Source organism: Plecotus auritus, assembly GCF_963455305.1.
Source record: "Plecotus auritus genome assembly, chromosome: 2".
NCBI lineage: Eukaryota > Metazoa > Chordata > Mammalia > Chiroptera > Vespertilionidae > Plecotus > Plecotus auritus.
This window is the reverse complement of record NC_137771.1, coordinates 14349517-14365844: the sequence shown is the minus strand read 5'-3', so window position 1 is coordinate 14365844 and position 16328 is coordinate 14349517. Positions and strand designations below refer to the sequence as shown.

The 16328-nt window shown below is 42.3% G+C and overlaps 1 protein-coding gene across 5 annotated transcripts in view; it reads left to right on the top strand.

The window, feature by feature from the left end:
* Positions 1-16328, top strand: part of LUZP1 (leucine zipper protein 1) — a 120788-nt gene that overhangs the window by 47028 nt on the left and 57432 nt on the right. The window contains exon 2 of one of the 5 annotated variants that reach the window (XM_080655677.1): positions 3464-3501. The exons of the other annotated variants lie outside the window; for them this stretch is intronic. The gene's annotated coding sequence lies outside the window, so the exon portion shown is untranslated. The remainder of the gene's footprint in view (positions 1-3463; positions 3502-16328) is intronic. 5 annotated transcript variants of the gene reach the window in all.

The window sequence follows — 16328 nt, the reverse complement described above, 5'->3', positions numbered from 1 at the left end:
GGTACCATATTCCTTTGAAATCTGTCATTGGTAAAAAGTAATTATGCACAGTGTCTTCTTGGAAAGATGCTTAGTCAGTGCTTCTCATGCTTTCAGATTGGAGTTATTAACTGAAATGAGATACTAGAAAGTAATCTCATTTGAATTATTCTGATGAATGGCATTTTATTATGATGTCAACAGTGAAAAATTTAAGCCAATTAAACCTGCTTATAGTCACCTTCTCTGACTTGTCAGTAAGCTCTCTCAGTAGTTATTCTTCCTCTTTTATTACATGCATGTACTAATTTTGTGTGAACTTTAAGCAAATTTAAATTAGTAGTAACTGGGATGGTTTAACTTAACATATTGCACAACTAAGTGATAAATTATATATATATTTAAATATATTTTATTGATATTTCACAGAGAGGAAGGGAGAGGGATAGAGAGCTAGAAACATCAATGAGAGAGAAACATTGATCAGCTGCCTCCTGTACACCTCCTACTGGGGATGTGCCCGCAACCAAGGTACATGCCCTTGACCTGAATCGAACCCAGGACCTTTCAGTCTGCAGGCCGACGCTCTATTCCATTGAGCCAAACCGGTTTCAGCAAATATTTTTTAAAAAATATATTTTATTGTTTTTTTACAGAGAGGAAGGGAGAGGGATAGAGAGTTAGAAACATTGATGAGAGAGAAACATTGATCAGCTGCCTCCTGTACACCTCCTACTGGGGATGTGCCCGCAACCAAGGTACATGCCCTTGACCAGAATCGAACCTGGGACCCTTGAGTCCGCAAGCTGACGCTCTATCCACTGAGCCAAATTGGTTAGGGCTAAATGTAAATATTTTTTATTAGGTGCCTACTATGTATTTTTAAGTAGTGATCATTTTGACTGTTTTAAAAAATGTTTTTATTGATTTGAGAGAGGAAGGGAGAGGGAGAGAGAGACAGAAACATTGATGAGAGAAAAACATCAATTGGCTGCCTTGTTCATGGGGCCTTCTGGGGATTTAGCCTACAACCTGGGTATGTCCCTGACTGGGAATCGAACTGGTGTGCATGGGACTGCACTCAGCCAACTGAGCCACACCCGCCAGGGCCATTTTGACTTTGCTGATGGAACTATATTAGAAGATTTTGGGGTAATTTAGTAATTTTTCTTTCCTCAGTAAGATTTATTTTATTTTTTATTGTCCAATGTGTTACATATGTCTCCTTTTTCCCCGATTGACCCCCTTGCCCACCCCCCCATTCCCACTCCCGAGGACAAGCCCCCACTGCCCCAGTGTCTCTATCCATTGGTTATGCTTATATGCATGTAATTTAGTAAATTTTTTAAAATGGAAACATTAGGGCAGAGGTACTTAGGAGGTTTCTGAGAGACATTGGAGTAATTTTGTTACCTTTTAAAATCTTTTTTTTTTTTTTTTTTTTTAATATATTTTATTGATTTTTTACAGAGAGGAAGGAAGAGGGATAGATAGTTAGAAACATCGATGAGAGAGAAACATCGATCAGCTGCCTCTTGCACACCTCCTACTGGGGATGTGACCGCAACCAAGTTACGTGCCCTTGACCGGAATCGAACCTGGGACCTTGCAGTCCGCAGGCTGACGCTCTATGCACTGAGCCAAACCGGTTTTGGCGCCTTTTAAAATCTTACTCTTCTCTTTTTCTTTAATGACCTAGAAATATTTTATAAAATCAGCCTATTTGCTTTTTAACTTGTTTATTACTGGTGTCCCAGTGCACAGATTTGTGCACATTGAAAGGAAATTAATTAGAAAAAATATTTTAATATTGCTATTCGCTTCTTGCTAATGAAAAGAAAAGAGGATTCTGCTGAGTCTCCTATCTACCTACTCCAGGACTTCTGTGACAATCAAATGAGATGAGGCATGGGAAAATGCTTCACATTTGATTCAGCTGTAAAATGTTTGCACCTGACTATAAAGCACGTCGGATTCCTGGGCTGAAGAAACTCCAAGGATGCTAGTCGCTAGGGAGAAGATGCTAGTTGCTACGTGACATCATTACCCAGTGCTCACAGTGACCATTGCTGGGCTGGGCTGGGCTGGGCTGGGCTGGGGGCTGCATTTTGCACCAGGGGTTCTTGGCAGCGTTGGCTGTAATTTGCTGGGGTGTCGCTCAGGGCCTGTGTCCCATTTCAGGGAAGCTGAGTGTTGATTTGTCGGTGCCACGTCTGTATTTTTAAATGGCTGGTGCACCTCATGGCAGCTCCTGCGTTGAGCATCTGCCCCCATGGTGGTCAGTGCGCGTCCTAGCTACCGGTTGTACAGACACTTGGCCTTTTATATATATAGATAGACTAGAGGCCTGGTGCATGAAATTCATGCATGTGGGGTGTGTCCCTCAGCCCGGCCTGCACCCTCTCCAATCTGGGACCCCTCGAAGGATGTCCTGCTGGTTTATGGGGATTGGGCCTAAACTGGCAGTCGGACATCCCTCTCGCAATCCGGGACTGCTGGCTCCTAACGGCTCACCTGCCTGCCTGCCTGCCTGATTGCCCCTAACCACTCTGCCTGCCAGCCTGCTCACCCCCAACTGCCCCCTGCTGCCGGCCTGCTTGCCCCCAAATGTCCCCCCCACCCCCGCCAGCCTGATCACCCCCAACTGCCTCCCCTGCCAGTGTGCTTGCCCCCAACTGCCTCCCCTGCCCGCCTGCTCACCCCCAACTCCCCCCCCCCCTGCTGGCCTGCTCGCCCCCAACTGCCCCCCTGCTGGCCTGCTCACTCTAAACTGCACCCCCCCACTGTCCTGATCACCTCCAACTGACCCTCACTGACAGCCTGCTCGCCCCCAACTGGCCCCCCTGCTGGTCTGCTTACCCCCAATGGCCCTGCCCCCCACCAGCTTGATCACCCACAACTGCCATCCCATCCTGGCCTGATCACCCATAACTGCCCTCCCCTCTTGGCCTCTAACCGCCTCTACCTCGGCCCCGCCACCATGGCTTTGTCCAGAAGAACATCCAGAAAGTCTCCTTGGAAGGTCTCCCAGTCTAATTAGCATATCACCCTTTTATTAGTATAGATAGAGGCCTGGTGCACAGGTGGGGGCCAACTGGTTTGCCCTGAAGTGTCCCGGATCAGGGTGGGGGGTTCCCTTGGGGCGTGGGGCGGGCTGGGCAAGGAGCCTGTGGTGGTTAGCAGGCCGGCCACGCCCCCATGGGGTGAGGGCCCCTGCTGGGGGGGCATGGCCAGCCTGGGTTGATGGGCTGATGGCTGTTTGCAGGCTGGCCACAGCCCCTTGTCCTGCTGGGGTGCCTGGCCAGCCTGGCTGAGGGACTGAGGGCCGTTTTCAGGCTGGCCAGACCCCCTTCAGGGTGGGGGTCCTCACTGGGGTGCCTGGCCAGCCTGGGTGAGGGGCTGATTGCTGTTTGCAGGCTGGCCACGCCCCTCCAGCGATCCGGGCTCTGAGACCCTCGTTTTTTCTTTTTCTTTTTTTTTTCAGCGCCTCCTTGAGCGGAGGCCAGGGCCAGCTGGAAGCAGGTATCTGGGATTTATTTTTCTTCTATAATTGAAACTTTGTAGCCTTGAGCGGAGGCCAGGGCTGGCCAGGGCAGGAAGCTTGGCTTCCTCCATTGCTGGGGGCAACCCAAGCCTCCTGCTCACTCCAGTTCCGTGGCCGCTTCCATCTTTGTTGGGCTAATTTGCATACTTGCTCCTGATTGGCTGGTGGGTGTAGCAGAGTGATGTTTCTCTTTTATTAGTGTAGATAGGATAAAATAAAAAGTATAAGTAGAATCAGAAGTTTTCTTTTGAAATATGAATAGACAAATGATAAACTATGGGGAATTTATTACAAAAAGACATTTTTCCGAATGGATTACAAAGTTAGTACGTATTTAACCCCATCTCCTACACTTCATACATTCACAATACAATTGTTCATAGTGTTGGTTTTTAGGCATCATGGGATCTTGGAGTACATTTCTGAATCATACATTTTATTCAAATAAAACTTTATTAAATGTGGTTTTATTGTATTCTAATTCTTTAACAGTTGGTTACTCATTTATGTCTTATTCTCATTCTTTGACCATTTTGGTTAAATAGCACTTTGCCTTATAAGGTTATTTAAAGCTCTACAGTTCCAGTTCCATAGCCTTAGCCCCAATTTTTTCATCTTTAAAAATGGTGATAGTGGCTGTGAGGATTAAATAATTTAATGTACAAAAGCACTTAGATCATAATGTTGGTAGGTAGTAAATATTAGTCATTATTAAAAGTAAGTTTTTGAAAATATATTTATTTAAAATTTTAATTGATTTGAATATATATTTTTATTGATTTCAGAGAAGAAGGGAGGAGAGAGAGATAGAAACATCAATGATGAGAGAGAATCATTGATCGGCCACCTCCTGCATGCCCCCTACTGGGGATCGAGTCCACAACCCTGGCAAGTGCTCTTGACCTGGAACCCTTCTGTCCACAGGCTGATGCTCTATTCACTGAGCAAAACTGGGTAGGACTAATTTTTTAATTGATTTTAAAGAGAGGGAGAGAGAGAGAGAGAGAGAGAGAGAGAGAAACACATCCATGTGAGAGAGAAATATGGATCAGATGCCTCCTACTTGTGCCCTGACCAGGAATCGCACCCAAACTCACCATGTTTTGGTGTAAGGGACGAAGCTTCAACCAATGGAGCCACAAGGCCAGGGCAAGAGTATGTTTTATGACAGTGAAACAAGGAAGGCCTTGGGATAGAAGAAGCAATAGGAGAGAGACTAGGCAGAGCTGCTTTGTCTCTCTAGAAACATAATGGGAAAGAAGTGAGCCAGTGGGACTGCTGTCAGCTCACTAGAGAGTCAGAGAAAAGGGGGCCTTGTGAACAGGTTCTAGGAGTTAGCCAGTTGTCTGCCCATTGCTCCCTTGGTTGCAAGTCTCCTGGGATCCCTTAGAGCAGTGGTTGGCAAACTGTGGCTCGCGAGCCACATGCGGCTCGTGAGCTGCAGTTTGCCGCTCTGTTGACTAATGAGTTTGACGACCACTGGACTAGACTCTCGATTCCAATAATTACAGGCTGTTGTTCCTTGTGATTAAGCCCCTATCCCAGTGGTTGGCAAACTCATTAGTCAACAGAGCGGCAAACCGCGGCTCACGAGCCGCATGTGGCTCGTGAGCTGCAGTTTGCCGACCACTGCCTTAGAGTTTAGGAGATGCATACTTTTGGGGGAAGAAGTGGGGAGAGGGAAAGGTGTTGGCAGCTCATTATTTCAATTTTGCATTTTTGTTTACTCAAAGAACTGAAGAAAATTTTCCTGTTTTTAAAATTAATATTTAGTTTAAAGTCAGGTAGCGTTCTTTATATATTGGCAAACTAAAAGAAACTCAATAAAATTTTCAAAAATATTTTTATTGATTTTTAGAGAGAGGAAGCGGGGGGAGAGAGAGAGAGAGAGAGAGAAACATCTATTTGAGAGTGAAAAATTGATTGTTGTCTCCTGCACTGGGTCCCAGGTTTGATTCTGGTCAAAGGCATGTACTTTGGTTGCAGACTCCTCCCTGGCCCGGGCCCTGATCAGGACTCGTGCAGGAGGCAACCAATTGGTGTGTTTATCTCACATAGATGTTTCTCTGTCTTTCTCTCTTGAACTTTCCCTAAAAATCAATGGGAAAATATCCTCGGGTGAGGATTAACAACAATAACAAATTAACACTGTTTCTATTTTTAAAAAAATATTGTTATTGATTTTAGAGAGAGAGGAAAGGCGTGGAGAGGGAGAGAGAAACATTGATATGAGACAGAAGCATTGATTGGTTGCTCTCCGCACAGGGATTGAACTTGCAACTTGGGCCTGTGCCCTGACCAGAAATCGAACCAGTGATCTTTCTGTGCACAGGTTGATGCTCAAGCAACTGAGCCATATCAGCCAGGGCAAAACACTGTTTCTAAAGAGGCACTCACTCTAGGAGCAAATGTTATGGAAGTTTAATTGTTCAAATTAAACAATTTCAGTTGTTATCCACAGTGTCATTTTGCTGTTTTTATATCTGGTATTTAAGATTTTCATTTTTGTTACTGGGTAGTTTTATGGTCATCTCTGAGGGGTATTTGTAAGGTAATATGATTGCTTTTTATTTTTTATTATTTGTTTTATGTGTTTTTGTTGATTTGAGAGTGAGAGGGAGAGAGAAACATTGATAGGTTGCCTCCCATACGCACACCATCCTGGGGTTGAACCCATAACCTGGGCATGTGCCCTGACCGGGAATCGAATTGGCAACCTTTTGGTACACAGGACGATGCTCAACCAACTGAACCACACAGCCCAGTTTAAAAAACAAATATCACAGATTTCCAAAACAGGAAGCAGTTATATATTTATTTTAATTTGATTTCCAAACTGTGAAATAGTTGAAGGTATATTTCTCTTGAATTTGTTATTAGAGCACATTGTACATTCTTAATCCTGATACATGTTTGTTTGGGGGAGAATTAAATTTAACTCTTGGAGGTAAGCAGTCTGGTGAATGAAGTAAGTAATCAACATTGTTTTTGGTCATAAATGAGATGTAATTCTGAAAGGTGAAGACTAGGATTTTTTTTGGTGAGACTTTTTTTTGAGAATCTTACAAATGGAGTTTCAAAAAGGTCTTGAGTCTTGGTGCCATTGTTGGAAGAGAATCTTGCTTCCCAAGATGACTTGAAACACAGTACTCGTTTTGAACCCCTATAAATAAAAATCATTGCTTAAATATAACTTGTTTTAATTGTATTATGATTGAGTTGAAATTTTTCTAATGAAAGCATTATCTTGTATTAATATCAACATTATCTTATTTATATCCTTTTAAAAATTAATGTGTTTTTTCTTGTCTAAAAAGAAAGTTTTTATTTTTTTATTACTATTTTTTGTTAATCCTCACCTGAGGATATTTTTCCATTGATTTTTTGGAGAAAGGGGAAGATAAGAGGGAAAGACAGAGAGAAACATCGATGTGAGAGAAACACATCAATTGGTTGCCTCCTGCACATGCCTCAACCAGATCCCAGGCTGGGGAGGAGCCAGCAACCAAGGGTACGTGCCCTTGACCAGAATCGAACCTGGGACCCTTTGGTCCACAGACCGACGCTCTATCCACTGACCTAAACCAGTGAGAGCTAAAAAGAAAGTTTTTTAAAAAAAATTTGTTTGCTGAGAGGCAAATCTGTATAAGGAATAGGTTTTAAATTAGTTATTAAAAGGTGAAATGTATTTTCTTGACCCACTTACCAAGGCATTATCTCTGCAGAGGCTGAAGAGTTTTGTTTGAAAAATGGTATCATCCAATCTTGATCTGACAGCATTTTTCTGTTTCTAAATATAAAGAAATCTCTGGTTTTATCCAGTTTCAAGTTAATTGGAAAAGTTAAATTCTGAGCAAGATAAATGAAGTTAATTTTTGGCTTTTTAAACCAAGAGCAGCTTTATCACAAATGTTCTGTCTACCTGGGTTTATTTTTCTGATTTAGGCCATCTTAGTAATTTGTATCTCATAATCAGTGAAAAAGCAGCTTAGCTAAGTCTTATAATTGAAAATTTCTTTTTTTTTAAAAATTTAATCTTTATTGTTCAGATTATTACAATTGTTCCTCTTTTTCCCCCCCATAGCTCCCCTCCACCCGGTTCCCAACCCACCCTCTGCCCTTACCTCCCCCCTACTGTCCTCATCCATAGGTGTACGACCTTTGTCCAGTCTCTTTCCCGCACCTCCCACACCCCTTTCCCCCCGAGAATTGTCAGTCCACTCCCTTTCTATGCCCCTGATTCTATTATATTCACCAGTTTATTCTGTTCTTCAGGTTTTTTATTCACTTGATTTTTAGATTCACTTGTTGATAGACATGTATTTGTTGTTCATAATTTTTATCTTTACCTTTTTCTTCTGCTTCTTAAAGAGTACCTTTCAGCATTTCATATAATACTGGTTTGGTGGTGATGAACTCCTTTAGCTTTTTCTTATCTGTGAAGCTCTTTATCTGACCTTCAATTCTGAATGATAGCTTTGCTGGGTAGAGTAATCTTGGTTGTAGGTTCTTGCTATTCATCACTTTGAATGTTTCTTGCCACTCCTGTCTGGCCTGCATAGTTTCTGTTGAGAAATCAGTTGACAGTCGTATGGGTGCTCCCTTGTAGGTAATTAACTATTTTTCTCCTGCTGCTTTTACTATTCTCTCTCTGTCTTTTGCTCTTGGCATTTTAATTATGATGTGTCTTGGTGTGGTCCTCTTTGGATTCCTTTTGTTTGGGGTTCTGTGTGCTTCCTGCACTTGTAAGTCTATTTCTTTCACCAGGTGGGGGAAGTTTTCGGTCATTATTTCTTCCAATAGGTTTTCAGTATCTTGCTCTCTCTCTTCTTCTGGCACCCCCATAATTCTGATGTTGGTACGCTTGAAGTTGTCCCAGAGGCTCCTTACACTATCTTCAACTTTTTGGATTCTTGTTTCTTTTTGCCTTTCTGGTTGAGTGTTTTTTGCTTCTTTGTATTTCAACTCTTTGACTTGATTCTTGCATTCCTCTAGTCTGCTGTTAGGTCTCTGTATAATATTTTTTATTTCAGTCAGTGTATGTTTAATTTCTAGTTGGTCCTTTTTCATATCCTCGAGGATCTCGCTAGATTTATCGGCCTTTTCTAGGAAATTCTTGAAAAACCTTATAACTGTGGTTATGAACTCTATATCCAGTCTTTTGCTTTCCTCCATTTCTTTCATTTGTGATCTGTTTCTTTGTCTCTGCATTTTCGCTGCTTCACTGAGTTGGTAGAGTAGCTTTGTGTGCTAGGTGTCCTCTAGGCCCAGTGGCTCAGCCTCCCCAGTTACCTGAGGTGGACTCTCTTAGTGCACCCCTTTGTGGACTGTGTGCTCAGCCTTGTTGTAGTTAGGTTGGTATCACTGGGAGGAATTGACCTCCAGGCCAATTGGCTGTGAGGATCAGCTGTGTCTACGCCGAGAGAACTTCTGTGCTGGAGACAGCCTTATGAGACAAGACTTGCAAAATTGCAATAGCCTCTGTGCTTAGCTTGGATGGGGCGGAGTTTCAGGGTGGAGCAGACAGCCTTGGCTTCCCATCAGCCCTGCCCTATGAGGTCCCTGGGTGTCAGTGTCCCTCGGTAATCGCTGCAAGCACCTCTTAGAGAAAGCCTCCCTCGAGTTTCGCCTGCTGCCAGACAGTCCAGTTTCTCCCCCAATGAATCTGGATTCCCAGATTCTCGCCCGGAACTGGAGTTCAGCGCAGTCGGGAGCTTCCGTCTTCCTCCTGCTAGAGAAAGCCAGCGGCACACTCAGCAGTCAGTCCTCTCTGTGCGCACTCGCGCATGCGCCTCCAGACCTCTGCCTTTCGCGGCTCCCCTGAGTTTCCATGTGCTCCTCTATTTTCCCGACAGTCCAGACTCCCCCTGTATGAGTCTGGGACTCCAGGGTCTCGCCCGGAACTGGGGTTCAGTGCATTCGGGAGCTTCCGTCTCTCTCCCGCTAGAGAAAGCTAGCCAGGCACTCAGCCGCCCGTCCTCTCCACGCATGTGTCTCCATACCTCAGCCTTTTGCAGCTCCTCTGAGTCTCTGTGTGCCCCTCTCTTTCCTTCTAGTTGTAGAATTTCCACTCAGCCAGCTTTCCTGTGGTTCTGGATGATGTCCGTTCTGTCTTTTAGCTGTAGTTTTGAAATTGTTGTGCAAGGCAGCAGTTTAGGTGTTTACCTATGCCACCATCTTGATTTCTCTCCTATAATTGAATATTTCTAAGAATTCTTAGTTACTGAAGACTAATAATAAAATCTAATGTTTATTAACTATATGCCAGCCACTGTACTTAAGTGCTTTTCATGCCTTTAATCTTCCTCTCAACAACCTTTTGGGGTAGATACTTTTATTATCCCCATTTTAATAAATGAAAATTTTTAAGACATAAGCTTTCCCAAATTCAATGAAACTGGTGAATGCCAAGCTAGGATTTGACTCCTGAACTTGCTTCCCCCTCACCCCCCAACTTTTTTATTGAATTTATTGGGGTGACATCCTATATAATAAAAGCCTATTATGCTAAGTGTGCGGTTGAACAGTCAGCTGTTAAACCAATCAAAGCGTAATATGCTAATGATAAGCTAAGGCCACTCAGCCTCTCACTATGACATGCACTGACCACCAGGTGGCAGACGCTCCGACTGGTAGGTTGGCTTGCTGCTGGGGTGCAGCTGATCGGGACTGAGCGAGATGGGTCAGACATGCCCGGGAGCCCTCCTATGGTCCCTCCCTGGCTGGTCAACCTCCCGCATCCCTCCCCGATCCCGATTGTGCACTGTTGGGGTCCCTCGGACTGGCCTGCACCCTCTCGCAATCTGGGACCCCTCAGGCGATGTCGGAGAGCCAGTTTCAGCAGGATCCCACAGGGCAGGCCAAGGGACCCCACCTGTGCACGAATTCGTGCACCAGGCCTCTAGTTAGTTAATAAAATTACATAGGTTTCAGGTATACAGTTCTATAATACATTATCTGTATATTGTATTCTGTGTTCACCAACCCAGGTCAAGTTTTCCATCACCATTTATCCCCACATACCCTCTTCAATCTCTACCCACCCCCATTTCCCTGTGATAATCAAAATACTGTTGTGTGTGTCTTGCTCATGAACATTATATTGTTCAAACCAGAACACATGATGATTTTATGAACTGTGTCTTTAAGATCATTATTTCCTAAGTAAACGAGGTCAACATTGGCTTATGTTCCTTAGGATAGGAAGAATACCAGTTTTAGATCTTGATAAATTTAAAGACATTTAAATGTCTTTAAAATGGAAGACTGTTAAAGAGTAAACGGAAGCTGGTTGAATGTAGAAGATATTTTTCTGCCACAGCTGTACTGGAGTGCAATATGAGATACTCTTCAAAAAATTTTTAAAAAAATATATTTTTATTGAGTTCAGGGAGAAAGGGAGAGGGAGAGAGAGAGAGAAACATCAATGATGAGAGAGAATCATTGAACAGCTGCCTCCTGCACATCCCTTACTGGGGATCGAGCCCACAACCTGGGCATGTGCCTTTTGACCAGAATAGAACCTGGGACCTTTCAGTCCACAGGCAGTCTACTGAGCCAAACCAACTAGGGTGAAATATTCTTAGTATAATTTAAAAAAATTATATACTTTCAAATATATGCTAGAATATTTTTTTGTGGTAACTTGAGGGCTGATGATTATGTTAGACATTTTAAAAAGACTAGATTCCAGTTCCATTTCAAAGAGACTATCAGGATCTTAAAGAACTGTTTACATAGATTAGTCTTGGCTGAATTTTGGTCTGTGAGGGCTTCATAGAGGCAGTTTGGACCAGAGTTTTACCATAAGATGGATGGATAGGATTTGAATAGACAGAAAGGAAGAGGATGGTTTTCCAGGCCAGGGCAAAAGCATGAGCAAGGATACTGAGATTGGAAGTAAACTTGTATTATGATTGGACCTGAGAATACTTGTGTGATCTAATAATAGAATTTAGATTATGGATTAGGAGGTGTAATGATCAGTCAGATTATGAACAGTCTTGAAAGTTACACTGAGGCAATTGGACTTGATCTTGCCAACATTTGGGAACCATTGAAGGCTTATAAGTTGGACAGTGAGTTGATAAACTTGAAATTATAGATTGATTAATCAAAGTGTTTATTAGATTATTGGGAAAGAGGCCAGTTAAAGATTTTTGTAGAAATTCAGGCGTGAACACTATCAGGACCTAAATTTAGGGGCTAAAAAAAGGAATATGTTGGAGAGAAGTTTTGAAAAAGGAAGAGATAGGACAAGAAAGTAAAGATAACTCGAAGATTAGGAGATTGGTAAAAATAAGGGACATTTGTGGTTATCTGAAGTTGGAAAAGGGGGCAAGACAGCCTTTGCCTCAGATTTTCTGCTAACTGCTTTATATCCATGTGCTTTTACAATTCTATTTGAAATATGTTGAGAGTCTTCTAAAATTGCTCTGGGATTAAACTGGAAGTTAAAAGGTTTCTTTTATTTTGGAAATACTCATTTGGGAAAAAAAATAGTATGTTTCAAACCACTAAACATTGTCTAAGTTCTTAGTTATGGAGATTGTAACCCTTATAAATAACATTATCATTAGATGGTAATCTAATTATGTAAGTGCAGAGGAATTTTTGGAATGCATTTGTTATGTTAGGAGTTTTTTGTTTAACTTATCCTGTGTTTGTGGGGGAGGGGGTAGTGTAGGGAAAGTGGGGAGGCTTAAAAGACCAAGTATGGTCTGTGGCCCTAGTTCTAGTCAATGACATTCACTTCTCTTTTGGGTAATGTCCCTCATTACCCTTTGGTAGAGTTCTCCGCAAATCCTAAACAAAGGTCTGCTTCAGAAAACAAGCAACAAACTGTTGAGACAGTTTAACAAATTGCTGGTCTTGGCAAATAAAATTGAAGTTTCAGGATCCAGCTTCTGGGATTTGAAGACCATACCACTTGAAAATGTAGTTAGATCTGTAAACTCAATGTCATGATACCTAGCACTTTTTTGGTATGCACCGCTCTTCATTCCTCCCATCATCTGCAGTCATTAAATTCTTTAGCTTACTCTTCATGTTTGCTGTTGATAATTGCTTCTAAGTTCTATCTACTGCTATCACCTCCATAGTTTAAAACTCAACCCCACCCCTCTCTGCCTCATTCCTGATGTTCCTTTACCAACTGGGTGGGGTAGAACCTGTGCCCAAATGTGAGCAAAGCCTTAGGTTCTTAATCTTTTCTCCCAACATTTCATCTATGTCCTACTAACTCATAGTTGAAAACAAGGCTCTGGCCTGGTAGCTAAGTTGGTTAGAGCATCGTCCTGATAGGCCAATGTTTCCACATACAAGAGACAACCATTGAATGCATAAATAAGTTGAACAACAAATAGAAGTTTCTCTCCCTCTTACTCTCTCCCCCCCTAAATAAATTAAATTTAAAAAGGAAAGAAAACAAGACCTTTTCTCTAAGGAATAATATTATTCCTGTTTTTGCTGGTTAAAGACTCTGACTCCTTGGACAGCAGGGAATAATCAGTGTATTTCTAGTCCATTGGCTTTCAGCTCATTGGCTTTCCATTTATGCATGGCTCCTAATTTTTCAAAGTCCCTACCATCATCTGCTCTCTCCATTTTCATTACTTTTGTCCAGTGACTTTCAGGATCCACATGGACCACTTTTCTTCTCTGTACCGTCCCGTAGTATCCACTTTGTCTAGTACCTCACTTTTATCAATTATTATCTTTCTCTGTCTTTCATCTTTACTTCACTCTTCATTGAGTCCTTCCTTTCAGATTAAAAAAAACACTGAGGTCTTGTCTATTCTAAAACAAATAAATAAAATCCCTCTGCCTTTCTATCTCTGAATTATTGCCATCTTTTTTATTTCATTCTTTTTCAAGAAGTGCATTAGTATACAGTTTTTTCTTTTATACTCATTCTTTAACACCTTTCCCTTCTTATTTCTGTTCCTTAATACTTGACTGTAAAAGCCCTTTCAAAAGACCCAATGCTGGCCCTGCTGGTGTGGCTCAATGGTTGAGCACCGATCTATGAATCAGGAGGTCACGGTTTGATTCGAGGTCAGGGCACATGCCCTGGTTGCAATCTCGATCTCCATTGGAGGGTGTGCAGGAGGCAGCCAATCAATGATCCTTATCATTGATGTTTCTATCTCTCTCTCCCTCTACCTTCCCCTCTGAAATCAATAAAAAATATATTAAAAAAAAAAAAGATCCTTGCCCATGTAGTCAGACATTTCATATCCTCCTTTTTAATCTCTCTACAATCATTAAATTATTGATAATCTTCCTCATTGAGCACTCTGTTCTTTGACTAGAAATTAAAAATGTGTTTAGTCCCATCTAGCCTGGTAAGGCCATTTTGTCTGAAACTTGGCTGGATGTTGGACTCCGGTGTTCATCTGTGGCCTGTACTGACTAGTAGTAGAGAAGGGGTGGAGCAAGTTGGCACTGTGCATCTTGTAGTGCTCTGTACCATGTGGACTATTAATATTAAGTAAATAATTGGTTTGACTTGCCATCTTCCTGTTCTTTTGCTTTCTCCTGATCCTGCTGTGGCTTGTGTGTAAGATGGTATCTGCCTCGTAGTATTCTGTGAAATAAATGAGTTCATGCAAAGGGCTTAGAATGGCACAAAGTAAACATACAGTAAATGGTAGCTATTGTTACTATGCTTTTAACTTTTTCAGGTACTTTAAATAACATTTCCTTCAAATAACACTAAGAGAGGTAGGGTCTAGAGCAAGCATGTCAAACTCAAAGGCTAACACGGGCCAAATAAACGAGGCATGCGGCCCGCGTGCCGCGAGTTTGACATGCTTGGTCTGGCGTAGCATATTTAGTCCTATTTTAAAGATGAGAAATCCATGAAGGATCTTGTCTGAGGACACCAGAACTGAATTTAATGGAATAAAATTTAAAAGGTTATTTAACTTTAGTTTGAAAGAAAAAAAATGGTTTGGGATGAGTGTCATAATAGTCACTTCTCTTGTGTAAGCAGGACAAATCTGTGGTGTTTGGAATGAGAATGGAATGAGAAGGAAGATTGTTCCCAGCTACTTGGTTCTTCTGTTCCTTGATTCTCTTCCTGCTGTTAGAGGGGAAGAGGGGAGGATGTTGCTTGCTGCGTCATTCCTAGGCCATCTAGCAAGCTAAGAGAAACAGCATTTGAAGGGCATTGGATTTGCTGGGAACTGAGAAAACAGCTTACCTGTTCTATGTGGAAAAAGGGTAAAATGAGTGGGAGATGTGAACTACCCGTATGAGCTGTTGCTATCATATGAGTTGTTTCATGGATTTAACTCGAACTGCTTCAATTGAATTCCACTTTTTTGTCCTATGTCAATTTCTTGCAGTTGTTTTAGAGGCATTTTTAGGATCGAAGTACTTCTAGCTTTTTACTATTATTTTAATGGCCTTATGCGGCTTGATGGCGCTCAGATGTGAGCACCTGCTTTTGCTGCAATGTGTACTGCATGATCTCTGCATTGCTGTAAACAACTTGGTCAGACTTGCCCTTTCCATTTCTTTGATGAAAAGATTTCTTTGCATCTCTTCCTTAGGCTAGTCTGCTGTAGCACTGGAGGCTCTTCTACCCTTTGGAAAAACCTGAAAAGAAAAGAGTTTTTGAAGCAGTCACCTTGTGTTGGGGTGTTTCTCTAGCTGTTAGCCTTTCCTTAGGTCTAGTACACAGAAACAATGTCTTTAGCAAAGGTGTATTGTACCTGTCCAGGCAAGAGATTACTACCACTAGTCAATAGAAATGCAGAGTATAAGAATGGAAGCATATTGAATTAGACTGAATAATGATTAAGGGTAGATGAAGCAATTATACAGAGAGGAAGGGAGAGGGAGAGAGAGTTAGAAACATCGATGAGAGAGAAACATCCATCAGCTGCCTCCTGCAGACCCCCTACTGGGAATGTGCCCGCAACCAAGGTACATGCCCTTGACCGGAATCGAACCTGGGACCCTTGAGTCCACAGGCCAACGCTCTATCCATTGAGCCACACCGGTTGGGGCAGATGAAGCAATTATATCTACTGGAAGAGAACTTTAGGATCAGGCAGACCTGGATTTAATTCCTAGTTCTGCTGTTTATGACCAAATTGCTTAACCTCCCTGAGTCACAGTTTTCTTATCTACAAGTAGAAGTACTAATAATACCTAGTTCTTAGGGCTGTCTTAATGATTAATTGAGTTTAAATTTCTGACATTGAACAGCATGCATAGATATAATACTGTGAACTATTACCTTTCTGAAGTTGAGTTCCTCATTAAAATTGGGATATTAGGCCCTAGCCAGTTTGGTTCAGTGGATAGAGTGTCAGCCTGTGGACTAAAGGGTTCCAGGTTCGATTCCGGTCAAGGGCACCTGCCTAGGTTGCAGGCTCAATCCCCAAGAGGGGGTGTGCAGGAGGCAGCTGATAAATGGTTCTCATCATTGATGTTTCTATCTTTCTTTCCCTCTCCCTCTTTGAAATCCATACAAATATTTATTTATTTATTTATTTATTTATTTATTTAAACAACCTCCTGTGGTGTCCCCCCCAGGCCCATTTGGGATTGGGCGAGACCTCCCTGATTGCCGACCTGGCCAAGGGACCCCACCTGTGCACGAATTTGTGCACCAGGCCTTTAGTATATCTATAATAATAAAAGCGTAATATGCAAATTGACTGAACAACAGAACGACCTTCCAAATGACCATCTGGAAGACCACGCTATGATATGCACTTGCGCCAGGCCAGCCAAAGCAGGTGTGATGCGATTGGTCAGGGGGCCCTGCCATCGCCCCATGATCGCCTAG